We start from the raw sequence: 21,264 nt of genomic DNA on the forward strand, positions 1-21,264 counted from the left end.
TGTTGTCTCTGTGTGTCTGTGTTTTTGTATTTGTGTGTATTTATGTGTTTGTGTGATTGTTTGTGTGTGTTTATGTGTGTTTGTGTGTCTGTGTGTGTGTGTGTGTGTGTGTGAGTGTGTAAGTGTACGTGTGTGTGTGTGTATGTGTGTGTGTGTGTGTGTGTGTGTGTGTGTGTTTGTGTGTGTGTGTGTGAGTGTGTGTATGTATATATGTGTGTATGTGTTTGTGTGTTCTTGTTTGTGTTTATATGTTTGTGTGTGTTTTTGTGTATGTGTGAATTTGTGTGTGTGTGTTTTTGTGTTTTTTTGTGTTTGTGTGTGTGTGTCTGTGTGTGTTTATGTTTGCGTAAGTGTGTGTGTGCGTGTATAATTGTGTTTGAGAGTGTGTTTGTGAATTTTTTGTATATTTTTTAAATTATTTTTTGTATTTATTGTCAAAGTGTCATTTAACATCAAAAAGAAATTATTATTAAATTGCTTAAAATGCAAAAAACTGGTGATTGCACAAATATTTGTATATATTTTGACAATGGATTAAAGCAATTCTAAGACCTTAAAACAGAACACTATACGAATATACTTCATCAATTCAATCCAAAAATGACAAGCACTGCCAGGACCCAGAACACAAGGGACAAGGAGAATCCATATATAGAAGCCTGCCGCGTGCCATGCTGGGGCCCGCGGAGACCGGTGGCAAAGCAGCCGGGACCCAGCACTGTCTGTGGTTGGAACACAAGGAACAATGAGTATCCATATATAGAAGCCTGCCGCGTGCCATGATGGGGCCCAGCGGCGAAGCCGCCGGGACCCAGCTAGTTAACTATATGTATCTTTAACAGTGTATTTTTTTTTTAATAACGTCGGCAAATAAAAACAAATTACTATAAAAATTATAATGACAGGATGAATTATGACTCAACTATGAACTTGTTTTTCATTCATTCCTAGACGGTTGATCGGCAAAAACGATCTTCATCCTTTATCTGTAGAACCTGTAAACTATTTCTCTGTGACTCCTTTTGTTTTCCGTACCTTCACTCTTCAGAACCATACCTGACCATAGTTATTACTAATCCTGGTGAGCAAGCATATCTTGGGTATTCATCCAAACTTGTTTCAACTGTAAGAAAAGTTTCGATTTTCAAAGGCTAAATGTGAAGTCTATAATAGTGTTAAAAGTTATTTGATTGTAACAAGCTCAAGCTCAAGTTCAAGTTCTATTTATTTTCATAAAATAACAATAACAAAAACAATATCCCAAAGGGCTCAATGGCCTGTTATTTGGGCAATGGAATACAATAAATAAAGAATCTTAAACTTGTCATAAACATACTAACCAGCATCTAAATATAAATATATAAAGAAAGGAAATCAACTCACCGGTAGCCCCACGAAACAGCGACCCTCACATCACCCGACAATAAAATACAAATTAAAATTCTCGCGTCATCGAGGATACAACACCAACAAAACAACAACCCAAAAAAGAAAAAAATAATAAATAAACCATAAGAAACATTTAATAAGAAGCCTTTAATAAGAAATTTTCATATGTCTCTTAAAGGAGCCAAGTGTTCGTGACTGCCGGATCTCAGCGGGAGCCAAGTTGCAAGCACGCCCCACAGTCACAGCCAGGCCGAAGTCTGAACGAACCGAGGGAGTAGCTGGAATCATCACATCCTCCCGGTTGCGAACCATATACAAATTTACTTCCCCTACTAGTTTAAGCAGTCCCGAAAAACAACATGGGAGTTCTCCCTGGAGGTATTGATATGCCAACGAAGATAGAGATATAACATAAATATCTTTAATTTTGAGGAGGTTAAGAGGAGTGTGTGTAGCCGAATAGAGAATTCCCGCCGCTTTCTCATAAAGATTATGAATAGGAGCAAGTACCGAGCGAAATGTGGACATCCACACAGACGAACAGTAACATATAGAAGGGTAAATCAGAGATAAGTATAAAAGACGGAGGATAGGGAAAGGAAATAAACGCTTTAATTTTTGGATGATCCCAAGTCCATGGAAAATTTTCACTTAATATTTGAACATGCCACTTAAATGATAAATTTTCATCCAAAAGAACTCCCAGGAATCGCCCATATCGATCCGGGGGACGACTTATGGAGCCTCTTGGTCTATGAAGCTCAGTAATTGTGGGGCAGCTCACACCTTTACGAGAAAAAATAAGAAGGTAGGACTTTTTTACATTTAAAGTTAGTTGATTTATGTCAAACCAAAAGAGTATATTCTCAGTCATTGCTTGAAGCTTTAGAATAAGGGATGATTCATCCGGTGCTGCAGCACCTAAAGTAGTTTCATCTGCAAATACTATTAATTCTTCTCGACTATCAGGTGTGAACACCAACGTACTCTGAGAGTAAGATTTGTGACACAATCCACAACAAACATTGTTAATTGGGGTCTTAAAAAGTCGGTAGAGATCGTTCAAATAGATGTGGAAGAGGGTTGGCCCAAAAATTGAACCTTGGGGTACTCCGTGTTCTATTAGAACTTTTTCATCTGTAACTTCCGTGGCGATAAATCTGTCAGTTAGGTATAACGAGAACCAAGACAATTCTTCCCGACGGACACCAACATGACAAAGTTTACCAATGAGAATCTTATGTATAAGGCTGTCAAAAGCTTTCTTTACATCAAGAAAAATGGATGCAGGAATAAGATTAGAATCTAAAGATCGTCGTACAAACAGAAGAACTCTATTGTTCTTCTGTTCTGTTCTCTATGTTCTCTATTGTTCTCTATTGTTCGCATGTTCTGTAGAATACTTTGCGCTAAGCCCAAAGTGATAATGATGGAAAAAAATTTTAGCTTCAAGAAATCTCATCAGACGTTTGAGCATTGCCCTTTCAAATATCTTAGAGAACACTGATAGAAGAGAGATCGGCCTGAAGTTCCCAGGATCTTTTCGGTCACCTCCTTTAACGAGAGCCATAACACATACAAGCTTAAGACGTTGGGTAAATACTCCCAGTTGAAATGACCTATTAACCAAATGGTAAATTGGGGTGATAATCGATCGAAGAATATGTTTAATTACTTTAGCAGAAATTTGGTCAAAACCTGCTGAAGAATTCTTTAAAGACAGAACAATATTTCTAATTCCCTGCACCATAACCTCCTCAAGAACCATTGATTTCAAGCACGAGGGACCTAAGAACTGCTTCCAAGACTGTAACACAGAGGAATAAAAAACGATATTAGAAGTTTTTTCCCTATCTCCGCAAAGAATTTATTCATATGATGTCGAATTTGGCCTTTTTCTGTTACAAGTTGATCGTCTACAACGAGAGACTCAGGGAGGCCTTCTGGTTTCATGGATGGCCGAATAACTTCCTTAATCACGTCCCACGTCTTTTTTATATTTTTACTGCAATCAACAAATCTCTTTGTAAAATATACTGTTTTAGCTCTGCGAATAATTAATTTCAGAAAATTACGGTACAGCCTAAATGCTTCTACCTTGGCTTTATTTGGGCTTTTTTGTACTCCTTCCAAAGGTTCTGCTTCCTTTTTATTGACTTTAGGACTCCAGATGTTAACCAGGGAGCTACGGGTGTTCATCATTTTGATCGAGGATTTTTTAAAGGAGCTTTTAGAGAATAAGACGTGAATTTTTCCTCAACAGTGTCATAAAACCGGCCAAATATGTCGTTATAATTGCCTAAACTATTATTTTCTGGTAAAGAAAAGTCCAATTTATATGTGCCAAGATCTTCTTTCAATCTATCCAGCTCCACTGGTGAGCAGCAAAATCTTGGTTTATCCTGGGGGACTAATCTTTGTGGATTTTGGAGGATTTAAAACAGGGCTGAAACTGGCAAATGGTCGGAAATGTCAGAAAGCAGTACTTCATGCTTAATGGAGTGTAGCGATTAAAAAAAATATTGCCAATTAATGTTGCTGACTGGTTTGAAATCCTTGTTGGTATGTTTATACAAGGAGCCAATCCGTACGAAATTAGTAAAGACAAGAGATTAGTAGCCTGCTCAAAAGTGACTCAAATATTTTTTCATTATTTATGCATAAATCATTTCTTAGTACAGCCTGAAAACTATTTTGGATGTAAAATCCGAGTCCACCTTTTTTGTCCATCTTGCGGTTAAGAAAAATCGATATATAACCGGGAATATTCAAAAGTGCATGATTATTCTCATTCAAAAATGTTTCAAAGAGACTGATAATTACTGGGCACGAATCCCTACATGATAATTGAATATCGTCGAATGAAGAATTTATGCCCTGAACGTTAAGATACACAACCGGAAAAACATCACCCCACCGAGCTTCGGAGCCCCAAATCTCAGTTCCTCCACAATCACACTATCAATAATATTCTAAAAATTTTCATCAGAATTCGTATTGGGGGCTTTACCAACCGGATTATTTATAATTTCATTAAAATTAACTCTCTTAAAATCACTATCATTTAATCTCCCTAATGATATGTTGGCGTGAATCCCCAACGGAGAATCAAAATTAACCATAATTACTTATCAAAACAGGTGATCGAGAGTCGCGTGAACACCAGTGACGTCAACTGCTTAACAATCCCAAGTAAAAAGGCCAAGTAACGAACTTGATTATTTTGATCTGAAACAAAAAAATGACAAGTAAAATAGCACAGGAAGGTGTAAATACTGGGGGAAAAGAAAGAAAAATAAAAGGGAAAAATACAATAAGACAAACACCAATAAAGAACAGCATATTTTTTTATATAAAGCTTATAAAAAGTTTTATGTAAAAGTTTTTATGCATTTTTTTTCATGTATTATATAGAGTGGAAGCATGCACTCGCTAATGATCATGTGTCAGAATCAAAATTCGTATTGGCCAAGAGGAAAACTAGGGTAAACGGGTCGTAACATGCGTCATCAACCTTGATCCAGTTGGAACTAGGAGTCTTTTTTTATTATAGCCATAATCTAGTCCCCTTTTGAACCACCTTGGTGTGAAACACTTTATCGGAGGGAACTTTACAATTTCTTAAATTATAAGCCGTACTCAGAAAATCTTTCCGACGTTTAGCCAATTCGAATGGAAGGTCAATACTGACGCTTTTCCCCGTATTTCCTAGATTACCCACACTAGCCATAATATTATCCTTATGTCGAAGATTTAAAACAGATACGAGAATGTCCAATGATGGGCGCAAGTTTTGTCTGATGGGACGTTTAGTCTTACTTCTAAGTCTATAGATGGCCTTAAACTTAATATCCCTGTAGTTCCGTATCGACATTTCTGATAAAAAATCATTAACAATTTCTTCAATGTTCTCATCTTCCTTGTTGGGCATCCCATGGATAAGAAGATTCTTGCGTTTAGCGTACAATTCGGTTCTTAAACACTGGTCTTTAACTGCAACAAGTGCAGATTTCAAGTCAGTGTTTTCTTTTTTTAACGCTGCATTCTCCCTACGAATATTTTCAATCAGTTGCTTCAAGTCGTCAATACGCTCATCGAAATACTTTTTCGAGACAGACTTTGATAATTATATTATATTGGTAATTAATATATTGCTAAATATACGGTACGCTCGCTTCTTTCCTCAACTCATCAAACTGACATATCAAAGAAATTACACGCATGGGCCCCTTTCTTCATAAAATCCAAATAGTAGGGGCCCTGGAATTAACAATCCAGTAATTGATGTAAAACAGGATTTCACAGTTAAGAGAAATATCACGAAGAAAAATAGATGTCTTGCCTCGACAAGAGTTAGTTCAGCTAGGAAGCTAAGCCATTTGACTTAAACGAAATGTTGGGAATTTGCAAAATCATATCTTTAAAGAAGAAAAGTCACAGAAAGAACTTTTTTAAGAACTTTTCTAGTTTTAAATAAATTAACATCTGTCTTTTCGCTTTGGAAAGAAAATTCCACATTGGCTACAAAAAAACACCCCCTAGGATGTCAAACGAAATTTTTAGGAGAAGAAAGCAATTTTATATGAAAGAAAATACTGTCCACCTTGCGTACATTTGATAGTATTAAATTAAAAGTTTTAAAAAAAAATTACATTAGAGAGCAAACTATATTCAATAGTAAGTAAAATATTTAAATAAACATTATAATAAAGAACAGACACTAGCCTATATTAATAGAAATTTAATTAATATTAAGAGGGACTTCAGAGTTTCATGAATTCTGGTTACAGCGGTTATTTTGCAGAAGAGTGCAAAAAAGAAGGACTTTGAATGAGAATTAGCAAAAAGATTACGATTCATATCCGTTCTGGAATGAGTGCAATGAGGTAAAAAGAGTGTGAAAAGTACGAAAATTCCTAACGCCTACTAAACCCTTCACTTTTTACGCTAAAGTTTCACTCTTTCTCATAACTCAACTTTTTAAAACAATAAGAAACTTTGGGCGTAAAGAGCATGGCGTTGAGAAGGGGAAAACCCCTTTCATATACGGAAAAATTTCTATTCATTTTAAGATTAAATGTCGCTACTTACTTGCAGTTAAAAAAAAATCATTTTTATTTTTTGAATGAATGCATGTTTTGATTTTGGCTCACCGCACATGAAAAATTAAAACGAAATTTGAATATTCATTTTTTTTTGCTAAATAGTTTTTTCTTAATTTTGATCGGACGATTTTGATAAAAAGGGGTGGGGAGGAGGCCTAGTGCCATCCAATTTTCGGTTGCTTAAAAAGACAACTACAACTTTTTATTTTTTACGAACATTTTTAATAGTAATAAATATATGTCACTTAGGAATTAACTTACGTAAAGAAATTCTATATTTGTTTATTTTTATTACGTATATGAGGGGGTTTACCCACTTGTCAATACCTTGTTCTTTGCACTAAAGCTTGCGTTTTGTCCCAATTCCTTAAGAATTACTGCTAAATCACAAAGGTCGTAGATTAAATAGTTGAAATTACTAAAATAATTTAGCGTAAAGAGGGTGGTACTGTTAAGGACACGAACCTCCTTATATACATAATAATTTCTGTTTGATTTTGGTTTTGATGCTGCTCCTTACTTCCAGCTGAAATCAACTTCTTTATTGATTTTCTCATTGTAAAATTTTTTTAAATAATGCATAGAAAATCCTACGCCCCCTTCATGGAAATTTTCTTCCCTAATGATAAATTTCTCCGTGAAAAGATCCTCCCACATACCCCCTTCCCCCAACCCCTCCCCAACGTGAAAAAAGTCCTCCTGAAAACGTCTCTACACTTATCAATAACCATTTCTATATTAGACAATGGACAAAGTTTTTAACTTGCAGCCCCTCTCCAGGGGACTGTGGGGAATTAAGTCATCCCGAAAGACATATATATTAGGCTTTTCGACTATACAAAACAAAATGGCTATATCAAAATTTTGATCCGGTGATTTTGGTTAAAATGAGCATGGGAGGATGCCTAAGTGCCATCCAATTTTTTTTGGTCACTTAAAAAAGGCGCTATAACTTCTAATTTCCACTGGGTCGATACAACCACCCCTGGAAGAAAATAATAAAAATAGAAATAAATTAAACAAGCATCCGTGATATTTCTTCTGGCAAAAAATACCAAATTCCACATTTTTATAGATAAGAACTTGAAACTTCTACAGTACGGTTCTCTAATATGCTGAATCTGATGGTGTCACTTTCGTTGAGATTCTAAGACTTTTAAGGGGTATTTCTGTCTGTTTTCTAAATCAAGACAAATTTTCTCAGGCTTGTAACTTTTGATGGGTAAGACTAAACTTGATGCAACTGATATTTTTAAAATCAGTACAAAAATTCGATTCTTTTGATTTAACTATTAGTATCAAAATTTTATGTTTTAAAGCTTCAGTTTCTATTGAGCCAGGTAGCAGCTTACTACAGTTCGTTACCACGAACTGTCTGAAAAGTCAACAAAAAAAGACTCCATAATTTCGAATCTGAAATCGCAGTCGTCTTCCCGATTCTTTTAACGGTTTTTTTCTTTACATTTGCTGTTAGTTTTTCTACAGCAACAAAGCAGCTATAACGGTTGTTTATCCTACAGAAGCAGTGATTAAACACGAAAGAAAGAATTAATTTAAAATAAGAATATTCTGAGACGGTTTTCTTGATTGCTATCAATTATCACTCAAAAGCAGGATAGAAAAATTTGGGAAATATTCCACCAAAGATAAAAGTACTATAATCAAAGGTCAAAAGTCTGAGAACTCTTTCATTTTAAAAAATTTAAGAATATCGCCTGCAGCAGCAAAAAGAAATTCTATTATTTGTTCCAACTTTTTTTATATGAACGAATATGATTTCGATGTGTAAATTGTGATTTCGATGAGTTTATTGGCTCATTCGAAATTAAATTGATGTATTTAAAAACCTTTCTTAAATAAACAAAAATATTTTTAAAATATAATAAATTTTATATGACAAAATTGCATTGTTTCTTACGACACTGTAGTAATAGTAGGTAGCTAGCAACCTAGCAAGAGTTGTATTAAACAACAAACTATCCGAACACCAAAAACAAGAAGAACAATAAGGGATTTTTTAAGACAATGGGAAACAAATTAGAATTAATATTTCGGCCCTATGTCCAAGAGCCATCCTCAGCAACACAAATAAGAACAAACAACTTACAAGAGGATAAAATTAATAAAACTAAAATGAACAGTTTTCAACTGTTGAATGATCTGTGAGCTGATCAATGATCTATGAACTGATCAAGCTTTTAATTGTTTTAAAAAGTAGAATTGTGGCAAAGAGTAAAACTTTAGCGTAAAGAGCGAGGGATTGCGGAGGGGACAACCCATTTCATATACGGAGTAATTTCTGTTCGTTTTGAGTTTTAATGTCGCTCCTTACTTTCAGCTAAAAAAATTATTTTTTTTTATTTAATTTCTGAACGTTTTTGAATTAATGCATGTATGGTTAAATTATTAAAATGAAATTTGTATATTCATTCTTTTTTTGGCTAAATGGCTTTCTCTTAGTTTTGATCAGAAGATTTTGAGAAATAAGGGGTGGAGAAAGAGGCCTAGTTGCCCTCCAATTTTTCGGTTACTTAAAAAGGCAACTAAAACTTTTAATTTCTAACGAATGTTTTTATTAGTAAAAGATATACGTAACTTAAGAATTAACTTACATAACAAACTTTCATAATCTTATATTTTTATTATGTATACGAGGGGGTTTGTACCCTAGTTAATACCTCGCTATTTACCGGACTGCAGGCATGAATCTCCAGGAAATGGGGGCCAAACGACGCAACCTTGGCCTCGTACTTGACTTCTTAACTGGCCGAAAACAAAAAGTCTTTGCACTCCACGAAAACGGTTCAGATTCATCATGGTCAGATACTTCTTGCGGGGCCCCACAAGGCACAAAATTAGCTGGAATAATTTTTCTGGCTGTAATTAATTCCCTGCTTAACCATCACGATGACCTTTACAAGTTTGTAGATGATCTGTCCATAGTGCTCGCTTACCTGGTCGAAAACACTATCATAACAAAGCAGTTTTCAGACCAGTTATTTGATCAGCTAAAGACCGAATGCTCAAGTCATGATCTTACCATTAACGTAGCCAAGTCGAAGATAATTCGTTTCAACCCTCTGAAGCAGAATATAGATATGCCTCTAGTCCCTTTCCCGATTGTGAACGAAATAAAAATCTTAGGAGTAACTTTCACTAGTGACTGTAGTTTCAGTGCCCATATTAATTTTACCATCCACAAGGCTAATGCAAGCCTTCAGATACTTACCAAAATGAGGCGTTTTGGGTGTGATACTGAAAGTTTTCTCCATGCCTACATGTGTTATGTTCGCCCGTTGCTCGAGTACGCGTGCCCGGTGTGGGGTCCATCTGCTATCCGCACAGCGTACCTATTACGCGACATAGAGTGCGTCCAGAAAAGAGCAACAAGGATTATACTCTGAGACCGTGGCATACCCTATGATCAAGCCCTCGCTAAATTAAATTTATCTCCACTTAAAGTCCGGCTTGAACACCTTATTCACCAATTTGGAAAATTCGTCCTAGCCAATAAGAGCCACCGATCACTACTACCCGAACCAGCCCCTCCCAATAGCCGAACTCGGTTACAAAATAAACTTGTACCCCCTAAATTACGAACCAATCGATTCGCCAACTCATTTGTGCCTTTCTTCACATCAGTTTTTAATGCTGAGTTGTAGTGTGTGATTTTTGTTTAAATATATGATTTTTGTGAAAAAACTAAATTGAGCTATGCTATGATAGTTTTTAAATATACCAATCTCTCTCTCTCTCTCTCTCTCTCTCTACTATTTTAAATGGGAACAATGCAAGTTTTATCGGATAAAGATGAAATTAATAGTAAGGCATGAACTTTAGCCCAAAATACGCAAAAAATTTAAATGAAATGTATATGTTTACTTTAAAGAGCAATTTATATAGAGGATCGATTTAGTTTATTATAAATAGGGACTATGTAACTTTTATCGTATATAGCTGAAACCAAATTTCAAAAAATTTAAATCTAATAATTTTTTTTAAGAAAAACTATTTATTTTTCAGAATTTATCACATTCTTGTAATAAAAAAAACACTAGCTCATAGTAACTGAAATATCAATTAAGTAGTAGCCTTAGGGTTAATTGCAGCCTTCTAATCGTTAAACTTTTCTAAGGTAAGGTACCTGATTGATCCGGGTTGTAGCGGCAGCTAGCAATCAAACAGTTCGTGGTAACGAACTGTAGTAAGGAGCGACCCGGCTGAATATTAACCAAAACTCAAAAAAATTGAATTTTGATATCAAGAGCTACATCAAAAGAATTGCATTTTAATGCTGATTTTAAATATATAAGTTTCATCAAGTTTAGTCTTACCAATCAAAAGTTACGAGCCTGAGAAAATTTGCATTATTTAAGAAAATAGGGGGAAACACCCCCTAAAAGTCGTAGAATCTTAACGAAAATGATACCATCAGATTCACCGTATCAGAGAACCCTACCGTAGAAGTTTCAAGATCCTATCTACCAAAAGGTGGAATTTTGTATTTTTTACCAGAAGACAAATCACGGGTGCGTGTTTATTTTTTTTTTTTTTTCCAGGGGTCATCGTATCGACCAAGTGGTCCTAGAATGTCGCAAGAGGGCTCATTCTAACGAAAATGAAAAGTTCTAGTGCGCTTTTTAAGTGACCAAAAAAATGGAGGGCATCTAGGCCCCCTCCCACGCTCATTTTTTTCCCAGAGTCAACGGATCAAAATTTAGAGATAGCCATTTTATTCAACTTAGTCGAAAACCATAATAACTATGTCTTTGACCAGTGTTTACATATAGTAATGGTTATTGGGAAGTGTACAGACGTTTTCAGGGGGATTTTATTTTGTTTGGGGGTGGGGCCGAGGGGAGGGGGCTATGTTAGAGGATCTTTCATTGGAGGAATCTGTCATGGGGGAAGAAAAATTCAATGAAAGGGCGCAGGATTTTCTAGCATTACTATAAGAAAACAAAGAAAAATAAACATGAAAACGTTTTTTAAATGAAAGGAAGGAGTAGCATTGAAACTTAAAACGAACAGAGATTATTCCGCATATGAGGGGTTCTAAAAATACTTTAGCATAAAGAGCGAGGTATTTAGAAGGATATAAATACCTCGCTCTTTATGCTAAAGTATTTTTAGTAGTTTTAACTATTTATTCTACGGCCTTTCTGATTCAGGGGTCATTCTTAAAGAATTGGGACAAAACTTACGATTTAGTGTAAGTTTCTCTTACACTAAACTTCCTCTCCTAATTCCTGTACGAGGAGTACAGGAATTATTAAATTACATCCACCATGGATTGTAGAAAAACGTACAGAAATAATATGAACAAAACTTCGTTTTCTTAAAGAGTTAAAGAGGCTGCGTCCCAAAGTCGAACCTTAAAACGTACAGGAATTAAGAGAGGAAGTTGGGGAGCTGCCTCCCCCCAAACCCCCCGCTTTTAACGACTCTTTTGTACAGGTTTTTTGTTGTGGGGGGCTGCCGCCCCCCTAACCCCCCGCTCTTGGCTTCGGAAAGGCCCTCTTTTAATTAACAAAAATTGAAATGAATGAATAATGGAATAACTTCGAAAAATGCTAAGTACAAGAGGACAGGAGAACCATTGCGCCGAAACTAGTAATTAGTAACAATGAAGTCCCCCCACAACAAAAAACCTGTACAAAAGAGTCTTTAGAAGCGGGGGTTTGGGGGGGCGGCAGCCCCCCAACTGCCTCTCCTAATTCCTGTACGTTTTAAGGTTCGACTTTGGGACGTAGCCTCTTTAACTCTGTAAGAAAACGAAGTTTTTTTCATATTATCCTATAGAAGGAGTTATCCTAAAAACTTCGAAAAGGACTGTTTTGATTGGAAATTGGAAGGGCTAGTACCCCTTTTAAAAGTTGTAAGTGATTGGAGGACAATGAACCCCCTCCCACGCCCATCATTTTTCTAAACCCGACCAATCAAAACTGTGAGATTCCCATTATGTTCAACATAGTTTAAAAGTCTTGAAATTGTGTCGTCGAGGATGACCCCCCACCAAAGCCCTCAGGGTGAGGGTTGTAAGTTATTCCCTGGGGGCATATAAGGTTTGTATAGAAAGGGTGGACGTACAAACTTTGGAAGGGTCTCATTGGATTGGTAATCAGGAATTCTAGTACCCTTTTTAAGATTCAAACTGATTTAGAGGGAAGATGCCCCCTATAACTCGTAATTTTTTCAAAATGCATCTGAATGCAATTGTTAACCACGAAGAACACACTGCCTTTCCATCACAAACACTAAAAACAAGAAGAACAATTTCTCAAGGCAGTGTGAAACAAATTAGAATGAATATTTCGGCCCTATGTCCAAGGGCCGTCATCAGCAATACGAATAAGAAAAAACAACTTACAAGAGGATAAAATCAATAAAAATGAACTGATAAATAAATTGTGATGAAACGAGGCAATTCAGTGAAATGAAAGAAAATGATTTAAAAATATGTTTTTAATGCCAGCCTAGCTTTTTTCGCTGCTGATCTCATAGGTCTATTTGTGACAAGTTCTGTGTTAATATATATTAATCTATAAAAAACTAAGCTGACATTAGACACGTCAGTCCTGATTGAACTTCGCTGAGGTAAGGATGGTGGGACTGTTTTGAAAAACTGTTCATTTTTTAATGATTTATCCTCTTGTAAGTTGTTTTTTCTTATTCGTGTTGTTCAGAACGGCCCTTGGACATAGGGCCGAAATATTCATTCTAATTTGTTTCCCACTGTCTTGAGAAATTCCCTATTGTTTTTCTTGTTTTCAGTGTTTGCGATAGAAATTGTTAGATAGTCATTTTATTCAAAATAGTCCAAATATCAATAAAATGGCTTTTGGGGTTGAAGCAAACCCCTGGAGCAAGGGGGTAAGGGTTTTAAGTTACGCCCCGGGGGCACTTGAGGTTTTTCATTGTATGGGTGGTTGTGTAAACCGTAGAGGAATCTCATTTGGCTGAAAGTTGGAAGTTCAAGTTCCTTATTAAGAGTTATAAGTGATAGAGGGCAACTAGCCCCACTTCTGACTACCCCTCTTTTCACCAAACGAATCTGATCAAAATTATGAGATATTGACTTGGTTCAGAAAAGTCCAACGACCATATAACAATGCCTTTAAGATTGATACCCCCCCCCCAGTGTCCTGGAAATAGAGCTTTAGGTCATACTCTGGGGGCATAATAGGTTTCTGCTATCTATTCCCCACAGTTTAAGGGAGACCCCACTCCCGGCAGGTACTAATGCCCTTGCGACAGAGAACTCCCCTCTTCTGCTCGCTTACTGGTAAAATAAAATGATTCTCGCTTACTGGTTCGAATAGTTCAATAACAATAACTCAATAAAATTTGTTTCTACAATTCATGCACAAATAGTTCTTTTGATAATCCTCTTACGTAGGTCAAGGTTACACGTTGTGAAACCTTGAACTATAATGAACTAGTTTTCATTCGATGAAAGCTTATAACCGAGTGTTGAAATAGTTCACAATTCTTGAACTAAAAAGGGCTTACTGAATTAATAAGTTCATAAAATATCCAATTTAATCCAGGTGTGTTCACTTTGAACTCAGAATCAATACTGATTTGATTAAATGTCCTCATTGCATTAAGGACATTGTGTAGTGAGATATGGGGCATGCTGTGACACGGTATAGGACGATATTAGCATACTGCGACATTTTATAGGGAGATATGGGGCATACTACAACATCGTATTGGGACACAGCGGAGCTCTTACAACATTGCATTAGGAGATATCGTGTTCCTTACGGCAACTGGAATAGAAAGAGAATATAATTTTTTATTCAGTGTCCGTTTTATTAAGTTTTATCCGATTATTGTCTAGATTATAAGATCTGCTCTTTTTTAAGAGAAGTTTCTAAATCCCCCAATGAGGCCCTGTTGAAGGGTGATATGCCTTAGACGCTCACAAGAGGGGATGCATTTAAAATAGGACTTTACCCATGAGCTAGATCTATTCTAAATATAATAACTAAATAAGCTTAAAGATATTTATTGACTAAATATATTTAAAAAAAATCATTCAGAAAAATACACATATTTACATAAAAATAATGCTTAAAATTGCTCATCCGATCACATTGGTCCCACGGTGTTGCCTTAACACTCTTTTTAGTGTGTTGTATACACTTTTTACGATGAGACATGTCCTCCGGTACTCACTGGACAAAGAACCTAACCTCTTCCTAAGGACTCTGATGCCAAACTTTGGACACTTTAACTCTTCTTGGTTAAAAAGTATAATATCAGGATCGTAATTCTGAATTAAAAGTTTATCCGCTGGTACATTACCGTTCAGATTTAATGCCTTAACTAAAAAATCTATAATCTATCATTTTCATTCTTTTCCAATTTCTTTCTTTTTCATCTTTATTAATTGATACAATTTCTTTCAAATCACCTTGAACAATATTCAGTTCTTTTCCATTTTTATTATTCAGGGAAATCATTCTTTCGTTAAATCCCTTTTGAATCACATGGTGTACTGCCGAACCGCATAGGCTTCGATCATTTCTAAAACATATTGCACCTTAGATTCCAGTGATAATATTCAATTTCCACAGACTCTTAGGTCATTAATAAAAAACCACACTAAAAATAACTCCGCAAGAAGATTTTTTAAACCAATATATTCAATATCAACCAGTCCAATCATCTTGAAAGCTATCGAGGTACCTTTTGATAAGAGAATTACGCCGTACTCTAGAAACCAAGGTATAATATCCCAAAATATTTCTCATTATTTTTTACAATATGTTAACCACTTCCAAGAAGGAGGCCCCACTATCTCTATTTTCACTATCTCTAAGAATTATGGTAGATTTTTACAATAATATTTTTCACGACCTATAACCCTTTCCAGCAAACCTATCAAATGTTTTCCAAACTGTTAACATGGTCCAAAAAAAGAGACTCCCCCCCCCTTCATCCTAATATTTAGAAATCAAAAACAACATATTGAACTTAATCATTTTACACCACAGTGAGTGAGCCACGTAGATTATCAAGAGAAAGTATTGAGTAAAGAAAATATCTAAAACGCTGTCAAAGTTAAGTTCATACACCTTACTACAGAAAACTCCAGAAGGAGAGAAACTAAAGAATAAACCCTTTTTATTAGTCACTTTTCGCACAATAATATGCTATATTAGTTACTTTTCATAACCTTATATGTTAATAATTGGCAACTAGTGTAAATTATAGCCCAACTGGAGCCCATCGCTTTTACCCATATTACAGGTCCAGAATTTCTGTCTTCATTCAGCTCGAAACCTTTGATGAAGAAGTGATTCGGCTCCAGTCGTCACATACTCACATACTCACATACATCACATACTCAGCTCCAAGATCTGAATGATTATGAACAACCTTGAAAAGGGAAGCATCTCCAATCTCTTATCCTTTCTACGTGAAAACTTCACTTCAGATGTCATGCAAAAACGAAATCTACCGTTTTGGAACGGAAAACGGTCCATACCTATATTATGGCACTTGTGGAGAGTATAAAGACATACGCCACCTTAATTTCAGCTGCAAAAAATATGATAAGGAGAGAGAAGTATTAAGAGATTTTTGTAAAAAGTCCTTCAAGCATTCACAATGCGCTATGTCCTGGGTTATCATACTTGGCCAAATCGGGCTAGAAAACTAATTACAATCTTTAAAGGCATTTTATTTATACGCCTAATTTTTTTCATTCATTGTAATTTTATTTTAGAGCTATTTTTATTTATATTTATTCTATATGTCAGAATTTCCATATTTGGACAGTTATTTTCTTAGAATGGTAAATGAGAATGGTTGGTTGTTTCTGTGTGTTTTTTTTTTTGTTTCTTTTTTTATATAGTTTTTCGTTTAGTAACGCAGACCTAATATTGTTTTTAGGCGATTTTACATGGATGTGAATGAATTTTTTGTTTTATTAAGTGACGTGATGAAGTACAAATGTATTGTACTAATTTTTGCTTTATAAAGCAGACGGTAGCCGCAGAAAATAAACCCCACCATTTAGCAAGATAAGTGATACATACATCAAACAGTTCGTGGTAACGAACTGCAGTAAGGAGCGACCCGGCTCAATAATAACCAAAATACTAAAAAATGATAATTTGATACCAATAGCTACATCAAAAGAATCGCATTTTAATGCTGATTTTAAATATATAAGCTTCATCAAGTTTAGTCTTACCCATCAAAAGTTACGAGTCTTAGAAAATTTGCTCTATTTTAGAAAATAGGGGGAAACAGCCCCTAAAAGTCATAGAACCCTACTGTAGAAGTTTCAAGCTCCTATATACCAAAATGTGGAATTTTATTTTTTACAGAAGGCAGATCACAGATGCGTGTTTTTTTTGTTTTTTTTTAGGGGTGATCGAATCGACCCAGTGGCCCTAGAATCTTGCGAGAGGGCTCATTCTAACGGAAATGAAAAGTTCTAGTTGTTCTTTCTAAGTGACCAAAAAATTGGAGGCTACCTAGGCCTCCTCCCACGCTAATTATTTTAATTGTTTTAAAAAGTAGAATTGTGGCAAAGAGTCAAACTTTAGCGTAAAGAGCGAGGGATTGCGGAGGAGACATCCCATTTCATATGCGAAGTAATTTCTGTTCGTTTTAAGTTTTAATGTCGCTCCTTACTTTCAGCTAAAAAAATTAGTTTTTTTTATTTAATTTCTGAACGTTTTTGAATTAATGCATGTTTGGTTTTGGCTCTCCCCACCTAAATTATTAAAATAAAATTTGTATATTAATTCTTTTTTTGGATAAATGGCTTTCTCTTAGTTTTGATCAGACGATTTTGAGAAATAAGGGGTGGAGAAGGAGGCCTATTTGCCCTCCAATTTTTCGGTTGCTTAATAAGGCAACTAGAACTTTTAATTTTTTAACGAACGTTTTTATTAGTAAAAAATATACGTAACTTATAAATTAGCAACTTACGTAACAAACTTTCATAATCTTATATTTTTATTATGTATACAAGGGGGTTTGTATCCTCATTAATACCTCGCTCTTTACACTAAATCTTAAGTTTTGTCCCAATTCTTTAAAAATGACCCCTGAATCAGAAAGGCCGTAGAGTAAATAGTTGAAATTACTAAAAATACTTTAGCATAAAGAGCGAGGTATTTATCTCCTCCTAAATACCTCGATCTTTATGCTAAAGTATTTTTAGAACCCCTCATATGCGTAATAATCTCTGTTCGTTTTAAGTTTCAATGCTACTCCTACCTTTCATTTGAAAAAACGTTTTCATGTTTTTTTTTCATTGTTTTCTTATAGTAATGCTAGAAAATCATGCGCCCTTTTCCTTGAATTTTTCTTCCCCCATGACAGATTCCTCCAAGGAAAGATACTCCAACATAGCCCCCTCCCCTCAGCCCCACCCCCCAAACAAAATAAAATCCCCCTGAAAACGTCTGTACACTTCCCAATAACCATTACTATATGTAAACACTGGTAAAAGTTTGTAATTTGCAGCCCCTCCCCCAGGGATTGTAGGGGAGTAAATCATCCCCAAATACATAGTTATTATGGTTTTCGACTATGCTGAACAAAATGGCTATCTCAAATTTTGATCCGTTGACTTTGGGAAAAAAATGAGCGTGGGAGGGGGCCTAGATGCCCTCCAATTTTTTGGTCACTTAAAAAGGGCACTAGAACTTTTCATTCCCGTTAGAATGAGCCCTCTTGCGAAATTCTAGGACCACTTGGTCGATACGATGACCCCTGGGAAAAAGAAAAACAAAAAAAAAACAAACAAGTAAACACTGATTGTCATCTGGCAAAAAATACAAAATTCCAAATTTTTGTAGATAGGAGCTTGAAACTTCTACTGTAGTGTTCTCTGATACGCTGAATCCGATGGTGTGATTTTTGTTAAGATTCTATGACTTTTAGGGGGCGTTTCCCCCTATTTTCTTAAATAAGGCAAATTTTCTCAGGCTCGTAACTTTTGATGGGTAAGACTAAACTTGATGAAACTTATATATTTAAAATCAGCATTCAAATGCAATTCTTTTGATGTAGCTATTGATATCAAAATTCAATTTTTTAGAGTTTTGGTTACTATTGAGCCGGGTCGCTCCTTACTACAGTTTGTTACCACGAACTGTTTGATATTTGCTAAAGGGAATTTTCACTTCTGTGTGTTTATTGTATTTATTCAGTATGACTTTCATGTTGAGGATTAGCAATGGCCTTATCTTTTCAGTTTTTTTTTTTTTTTTAATCTGTCCTGAAATTAACTCCATGAATTGAGAGTTATAGCATATGTTCATGGGCTAACTATCACTAGTCACCAAATTTTGGGATTATTAGCCATCTTTTAATGCCTTTAAGGGATAAAGTTAAAGTAGATGAAACCGAGTGGGAGCTAAACTTGAGGAATGTCTCCCCCCATATGTCAAACATGGAAATTCCAAAACTTTCTCTAAAGGCGAGTATCAAATCTCAACGGTGATTACCGTTAAGACCCGCATCTGTCGTACTGACGGACAAAACCTTTTTCCTTCCCGTCTGGAAAAAGTGTTTACATTAATATATATAGTCATGTTTTACTGGAAAACTGAATTGCACAAAGGCAATTGGAGGATTGACTCAATCTTGTACAGGGTAAATAAGGGTTTTGGGTAGTTTTTTCAGTCCGCTTAAAAATTGTATTACCTGAAAACTAGCCCTGATAAAAAGGGTGCGGTTTACCCCGCCAGGATTAGTGAACTGTTGACTGGAAAATACCACTTCTAGGTATGCTGTTTAAATTATAGGTAGTTTTTTCGGTGTCAAAATCCCTTTTTTGTCTGCACTGTTTCTGGGCTTCCAATTTTTGCTTACAGGTTAAATTTTGTAGCGTCAATAAAAGATATATCGATTCAGTTGGTCCTAGAGATTAAGCATCTTTGCGTCTATATGATCTCAAAACCAAAACACACTAAGTACATATCGAAGCTATATGTTTGTATCCGGGCAACTAAAAGTGGAGATGTAACGGGTTTTGTCTTGGACAAACAAGATAGAAAATAGGTGAGTGGTCAGACTGTCAAACGATTCCAAAAGGTAAATTTGTATCGTGGATACATTTAGAAAACAATGTATATTATATACACTTTTGAAAACTGAACTTTACACTAACACACTGCCACACAGAAAATTAAAGTCTTTTTTATGATAGCAGTTAATTTTTTTATTACCATTCGTCAAGATCGCGACATCAATGCTGTTTCACACTTTTAGGAGGGAACATGCTGACAATTCATATTTGTGACACGGTTTAGAAAAATAATCGAAAATATGTTGCCAAGTAGTATCTGAGCATTTGAGTAGTGGATATTTATTGAAATAAGACTTGTATTTATTGTATCAAAAACGGTACTATAGGCGTAGTGGCAACAGAGCCCTGTGCATTTACAACTTTTCAAATTCATTATTTTATTTTGCTAGTCTACTTGAATGCTTCTGCAGAAATATAATCCTTCAATTGATTGATTCTATTCACTCTGGTTCCTATTGGTTGAAAAAAAGTAATACGCGAATTCAGTTGAAGGCTTTGCCGAAGGAACGCAACATTGTTTATTATTACAGGCGTTTACATCTCATTTTGGAAAAGGAAAAAAAAGGTGGTGATGACAAAACAAACGTATTTATTAAAGAGCCATGGGTGTCACCTTTTGGGGTAGGTCAAGGAACCAACTACCCTCTTGATCTGCCACATTTATAAAATCCCATTTTTAAGATTTTTATTCGAAAAAAGCAGAATTATCACCTCAAGATTTTGAAATACATTTTGCTCTCCCTTCCTTTATTTTTGTGAATTGAATCCCCAAAAAAGAGTCTGGACAGTTTTTAATGTGAAAACCTACAAATACTACTTACCCATCAATCAGGGGATGTGTATCCAAAACCCTAATAGCTTTCACATAATCTAAGTTTGTTGGATTTCCTATGGAAAAGGTAATAATATTGAACATTAAGCACAGTATCTTCATAGCAGCATTAACAAAACGCGAAGACAAGCTCTTATCTTTGACTACATCAGGAGTTAAAAAACAATTGGAAACTTTATCTTACTTTATCTTTGTGGAAATCTACAGGTATCACTTTAAAAATAAGATGAAAAGAGCAAATAAAATGAGGTAAAATGTGATTAATAATATGTCAAGTTATTAAATGTTTATTTGGTACTTCCGTATTAGTCAGTACACACTCGAAAAGTGAAGTTAGGTTAACCCTAATGAAATAAACCAAAATCTGATGAAAACATAATACTTTAGCTCATATAATAATATAATTTGCATATAAAAATTTATAGTAATTTGCATACTGGCACTACATACTTCAAATCCCGAGGTCAGGGGTTCGAGTCCTGGTGTCGCTGATTCTTTGGTTCGGGGTAAGGGTCAAAGGTCTGACCTTGTAAGTCAGCCAGAGTCGAACCAACTCTAAATGAGTTCCTGGAAAAATCAAGGGAAAAACATGGGAAGCGTTGGATGATTTGCCCCTAACCAAGCATTCAACTTCCAGCCGAAGGCATTGAATCAGGAGATCGGTACCTGTGCAACACAAGCCATTGGTCAGCAAGCGAAAACAAATTTAACTTTCAGCACATATTTAAATATTAGGAGGGTGGGGTAAGAAGTGGGGGCCCTGTGAATTCGACTGTTTAGTTCCCCCTTTGAATCCCCATCCGGCAACTTTCTTTATAAAAACTTTTTCTAGATGCAAGCATTTGTTGGGTAATAGGGCCCACTAGTCAAGA

General features: G+C 35.5%; 1 long non-coding RNA gene across 1 annotated transcript; it reads right to left on the reverse strand.

Annotated features, from left to right (window-relative positions):
* Nucleotides 1-547: 547 nt before the first annotated feature.
* On the reverse strand, nucleotides 548-20,767 carry LOC136042416 (uncharacterized). Its single transcript, XR_010621296.1, has 3 exons — nucleotides 20,382-20,767; nucleotides 4,518-4,617; nucleotides 548-1,123 (listed from the first exon to the last, which is right to left on the reverse strand). It is a non-coding gene; the product is annotated as an uncharacterized LOC136042416 (long non-coding RNA).
* Between the last annotated feature and the right edge of the window lie 497 nt (nucleotides 20,768-21,264).

This window comes from Artemia franciscana, unplaced genomic scaffold, assembly GCF_032884065.1.
Source record: "Artemia franciscana unplaced genomic scaffold, ASM3288406v1 Scaffold_1263, whole genome shotgun sequence".
Lineage (NCBI taxonomy): Eukaryota > Metazoa > Arthropoda > Branchiopoda > Anostraca > Artemiidae > Artemia > Artemia franciscana.